This window comes from Phoca vitulina, unplaced genomic scaffold (assembly GCF_004348235.1).
Source record: "Phoca vitulina isolate PV1807 unplaced genomic scaffold, GSC_HSeal_1.0 scaffold8, whole genome shotgun sequence".
In the NCBI taxonomy this organism is placed as follows: Eukaryota; Metazoa; Chordata; class Mammalia; order Carnivora; family Phocidae; genus Phoca; species Phoca vitulina.
This window is the reverse complement of record NW_022589711.1, coordinates 56,685,813-56,691,813: the sequence shown is the minus strand read 5'-3', so window position 1 is coordinate 56,691,813 and position 6,001 is coordinate 56,685,813.

Genomic DNA, 6,001 nt, shown 5'->3' with positions numbered 1-6,001 from the left:
AAGAAGAAGAAGAAGAAGAAGAAGAAGAAGAAGAAGAAGAAGAAGAAGAAGAAGAAGAAGAAGAAGAAGAAGAAGAAGAAGAAGGAGGAGGAGAAGAAGAAGGGGAGGAGGAAGGAGAAGAAGAAGAAGGAGAAGAAGAAGAAAAATACTATCTGAGATGATGGATATATGAACTAGCTTGATTGCAGTGATTATTTCATGTTTATCTACAGCAAACCAGCACATTGTACATGTAAATATATACAATTTTTAGTTGTCAAACATTTCTAACAAAAAATAAAGAAGTATAGGTGGTTGATGATGGTAAATATCCTCCCAGGAGACAATAGCTTGAGTAACACTTTTCAAAGTTTTTAGCAAAAGCAGAATTAATAGCATTCTGTATAAACAGAAATGGGAAACTTTTTTCTTTTGCTCTCAGTTTTAAATTCTGAATTATTCTCTTTTGTGTATTGCTCATCATTAAGTGATTATTATTTCTACATACTAAACTTCGTCTTTTACAGTGTTTGCACATCATCATTTTCTACAAGTAAAGATATTGTTCAGCATTAAAAGTAGAAGCACTTGAATCACATGCCTTTTGTTTTCATTTTTTGGAGAAAGACATAGGGTTTAGAGAGGGTTGAAGGGATAAATTGCATGTTGGGACTCTATGTTATGAATGACAGAAAACCCAACTCTCACTTGAGAGGAAAAAAAAAAAAAGAATTCCCTTGCATGATGGAAACTACCAGAGCAGCTATTCTGTCATTAGGTAAGCCTTGAACCAGAGGCTCAAGGGATATCAAAGACCCTTTTTCTATCTGTCCTTCCAGCAGTGTAGGCTTAACACTCAGGCTCTATACAGTATACTGCTAGGCTTTTCATCACGATATCAAATAGACTGACTGGCAGCCTGCCAGCTCTGGTATCCTCCCACCACATTATCTGGCTAAAGGCACATCCTCTTTTCTGGTGGTTCCCATGGAGGAGAGTAGAAGTTCTCTTTTCCAGAAGCCCCAGCAAGTATATCCTTGCATCTCACTGGCTCTCACTAGGTTGTATGCCCATCTCTGACCAATTACTTCAGTCAGGAGGATGGACTATACTTATTGACTTAAGTTGATTAGGGCTCAAGCTGGAGAAAGGGTATTTTCTCTAATTCAAAACACAGTTATCAGCAGTGGGAGAGTGGATGACGAATGTGAAAACACCTGTCCACCATGAACTCTTAGTGTTATGTTTGAATTTTCTTAGGTTTCTCAGAAAGATATTGCTGAAGATTACTGTTGGTTTTCTCTAAAATTTCAACAAGTAGTGGACATCTGGTCATGCTCGCAGCCCACATCTGGGTAGGGTGGGATCTTCACAGCATTGGACTGGACATGGGGTCACTCACTTTAAGCTCTCTGGAGCAGGGCCAATTCTTTGTGGAAACGGAGAGAGCAAATCTGCACAGCCCCTCCTGAGAGGAACTGTGGCCAAGATTTTAGGATTAAGGGTCCCATGATATCTTCACGGTCCCATCATATCTTCAAATATAATTATGCATTTCTTTATTTCTCTTCAGTTCTGCCAGCTTTTGCTTCCTGTATTTTGGAGTTCTCCTGTTAAGTGCATTCTCATTTAATATTATGTCTTCTCAGTAAGTTTATTCTTTTATCATTATATAATGCCTTTCTTTACCTCCAGTGATTTGCCCTATTCTGAAGTCTACTTTGTCTGAAAGTAATATAGGCATTCCAGCTTTCTTTTGATTACTGTTTGCATGGTATATCTTTTCCCATCGTGTTGCTTTATCTCTATCTATACAGTTGACTCTTGAACAATGTGGGGTTTCGGGGCACCAACCATCCACATAGTCAAAAATCTGTGTATAACTTTTGACTCTCCAAAAACTTGTCTACTGTAGACCAAATGCCTTAATGACAACATAGTCAACTAACACGTACTTTGTATATGTATCATATGCTATTTTATTCTCTTTCCTAACTTTTTTATTACCTGAATATTTCATAGTATTTTATCTTAATTTATTTATTGAATTTTTGGCTATGTCTTGGTATTTTTTAGTAGTTGCTCTAGGAATTACAATGTGTACACCTAACTTTTCACAATATACTTAGAATTAATATTTTACCACTTCAAATAAGATACACATGCCTTATAATCAAATAGGGTTCTGTGTCCTGATCCCTTCATGTTGTGGTTGGTGTGTATACTACATCTATATCCATTGAAACATTACAGACAATGTTATAATTTTCGCTTTCAACAGTCCTCCATATTTTGAAGAATTTAAGAGGCCCCAAATACCCTATTTATCTAGATATTCATCATTTCTTTTATTCTTTCTTCATTCCTAAAGTTCTTTTTCCCTCTGGTATAATTACCCCTCAACCCAAAAAACTTCCTTTGCCATTTCTCTTAGAGCCATTTCTTTTCTGCAAGTGATGAATTCTCTTAGTTTTCCCTCATCTGAGAATACCTTTATTCTGCCTACATTCTTGAAGGATATTTTTGCTGGCTATAGAATTCCGAGTTGACAGTTCTTTCCTTCCAGCACTTTCTATTTTTAAGTAATTTCCACACCCAACGTGGAGCTTGAACCTCAAGATCAAGAGTCACATGCTCTACCAACTGAGCCAGCCACGCACACTTCCAGCACTTTTTATGATTATTTATTTATTAATTTTTCTTCTAGCACTTTAAAGATATTCTCTCATTGTCTTCAGGGCACCGAGGTTTCTGATAAGAAGTAGTAATAGCTTCTCTTATGTGTAATTTATCATCTTTGCTTCCAGGTGCTTTTAATGTGTTTTCTTTACCTTTGGTTTTCAACAGTTTGATTATGATATATCTGGGTATGTTTTTTTTTTTTTTTTAACTTAACCTGATGGGATTCATTGAGCTTCTTGAAACTGTAAATAGATACCTTTCACCAAATATGGAATGTTTTCTGCCATTATTTCTTCAAATACATATTCTGACTCAATCTTTCTCTTTTTCTGAGATTCCAATGACATGAATGTTAGATTGACAAGCACTTAAGGATACATTAATTCTTTTCAATCTTTTCCTCTCTGTTCTTCTTATTGTATAATTTCTCTCTCTCTCTTTTTCTTTTTTAAAGATTTTATTTATTTGACAGAGAGAGAAAGAGAGAGAGAGGAAGCAGGGGGAGTGGCAGAGGGAGAGGGAGAAGCAGGCTCCCCACCAAACAGGGAGCCTGATGTGGGGCTCGATCCCAGCACCCTGGGATCATGACCTGAGCCGAAGGCAGAGGCTTAACCAGCTGAGCCACCCAGGTGCCCCTGTATAATTTCTCTTGACCTATCTTCAGGTTTTCTTTCCTCTGTCATCTCCATTCTGCTATTGAGCACATCTGGTAGAACTGTGAATTTCAGATATTGTAACTTCTAGTTTAAAATTTTCCATTTAGCTTAAAAAATTGTTCTTCTTTCTCTGCTAAGAACTTTATCCTCTTATTTCAAGAATGTTCATCTTTACCTCATGGTTATAATGGGTGTTATAAAGTCTGTGTCTGGTAATTCCAATTGGGGTCATCTGTTGATTACCTTTTCTCCTGAGTACTGGTCAGATTTTTCTGGCTCTTTGTGCATTCAGTAATTCTGAATTGTATCCAGAACATTTTGAATATTATGTTAGGAGATTCTGGGTTCTGTTAAAATCTCTAGAGAATGTTGATTTTTTGTTTGCTTGTGTTAGCAAGTAATCAGTTGGCTTCGGTCCAAACTACAAGTTGTATCTCACCTTTTGTGGGTGGTGATTCCAATGTCAGCTCAGTTTTTAAATCTTTGCTATGGTATTTGGGTCGATCTGTCACATGCACAGCTCTGAATTTAGTCTGGGTCTTTGGTAGTTTAGTTCTTGAAGCCTTTGCTACACTTCTTTGGGTCTGCCATGCATGTGTACAATTGGTATATTTTAGATATTTGTTTTTTTGTATTTTGTCCATAAGTTTTGGTTGTAATCAGTGGGGAAGATAGACTGTTGCTGGCTCATTGCATCTTGGCTGGCCCTGGACATCTTATGTACTGTGATACTCCTGAAGAAGGAAAAGGAGAAGGGATTGAGAGGTAGCAGGGACCCCAAGAAGGTACGTAATTTACCCTGAAGTTGATAGAGGTCAAAGAAAATAAGTCCAATCTTGAGATAGACCCTTGTTAAAGAGAGAACATGGAAGGTACCAAAAACTCCATGACCAAGGGAGGCTGGGGCCAAGTAAGGTCTTGATTGTAACGCCAAACTCTGAATTTTACTGTGCGTGGAGTGGTTGATGAGAATACATTACATTCTGTGCAGAGACTAAAGAAATCAGCATGACCCCACCAACAGGGACCAAAGCAGAAATATTTACCTCCAAATTCAGAAATTTTATTCTATATACAGTGTTTTACTTAGGAATGTTTGGAAATATCCAGGATTTTAAGAATGTTTAGAAAAAGGGGCGCCTGGGTGGCTCAGTTGGTTAAGCGACTGCCTTCGGCTCAGGTCATGATCCTGGAGTCCCGGGAACGAGCCCCGCATCGGGCTCCCTGCTCAGCAGGGAGTCTGCTTCTCCCTCTGACCCTCCTCCCTCTCATGCTCTCTGTCTCTCATTCTCTCTCTCAAATAAATAAATAAAATCTTAAAAAAAAAAAAAAAAGAATGTTTAGAAAGAACTAGATTTTTTCCTTTAATCTTTTAGTTTTTACTCAAGTATTTTACAGTAAATAAACACGATTTCGAATAAAATTCACTATGTAAAAACCACATTTTCCCAAAAGTAAGTGAAGCAAGATCTCTTCACTTTCTCATTTATGTGTGTTTCACAATATCAGTGTAAGTGGAATTCCTGGGCCAAGATTAAGGTTAATGTGGTGCTCAGTTTGTGGTTAAGATTAGGGCTGTGACAGGTTAAGGGTCAGTGTGTGGTAGGGGCTAGGTGTCGTGGACACCTGCTGGCTGTTCTGCCATTTCTCCACTCAAGGTGGGCCACCCCCTGCCCCTTCACTTCAAGCAGTGAAGGTGATCCATTCTGTGGTCCATTCTGATCCCTTTCTCCTAGAGGCCATTGAATGGATAAGGGCAGGTGTTTAATCTAAGCCAGGCCAACCAGAGTGCCTCCAGGAATATAAATTAGGATGGATGCAAAACATGCAGATTCAAGACTCATAGGTGACCATCTTCTGCCATGCAGTCTAGAGAGAGAAAAGTCTCACCTTGGAGAAAGAAACAGTCAGAGAGAAACAGAACTGAAAGTCGGAAGGAGGGAGGGAGGGAGAGGGAGAGAGAGGGAGAGAGAGAGAGAGAGAGAATTCTAGTTCCCAGAAGCTTTTTTGGTTCCATTCCTTCTTGACACTCAGTTATATCCCTGCCTATGAGTCCTATGAGACACCAGTTCCTAGATTTTTGTACAATTTCCTCTTTTAACTTAAGCTAGCTTGAGTTGATTTCTGTTATTTGCACCCAAAGAGTACAAGGGGTCAGGAATTACTCTGTGAATGTGCTCAGGAACCAGGCTGAGATCTAGTTAGGAAGAATACTTAGTAACAGGGTAACAGAATTAAGGCACTAGACTGGAATTTAAAATAAATTTTTTTTTCAGAAAAAAAAAAAAAAAAGTCGTTAGGCCCCATGAAATCAAACCTAGAACTCCAATTTTATCTAGATTTATTTTATTTGCAATTAATTTCCTCACTGGCAAATCTCTTGTGGGCATAGACTTTCTATTTAATCTCTGAATTTTTACAGAGATCATTTATTCATTCAACACATATTCATTATCTATTATGTGCCAGGCACATAATAATTTAAAAAAAAGAGCAATGACAATAGTATAAATAATCATTTTGAGGTACCTGCTTGAAATGCATTTTTTTTATTTAATTCTTGCAGCACTCTGTAAATTAAATATCATTGACCCAACTGTCACATGAGAAAATTGGTGCTTAGAGAAGCTAAGTTGTGGTTCAAAGCCATGACTAGTAAATTGCAGAGCCAGGGTTTGTACTCA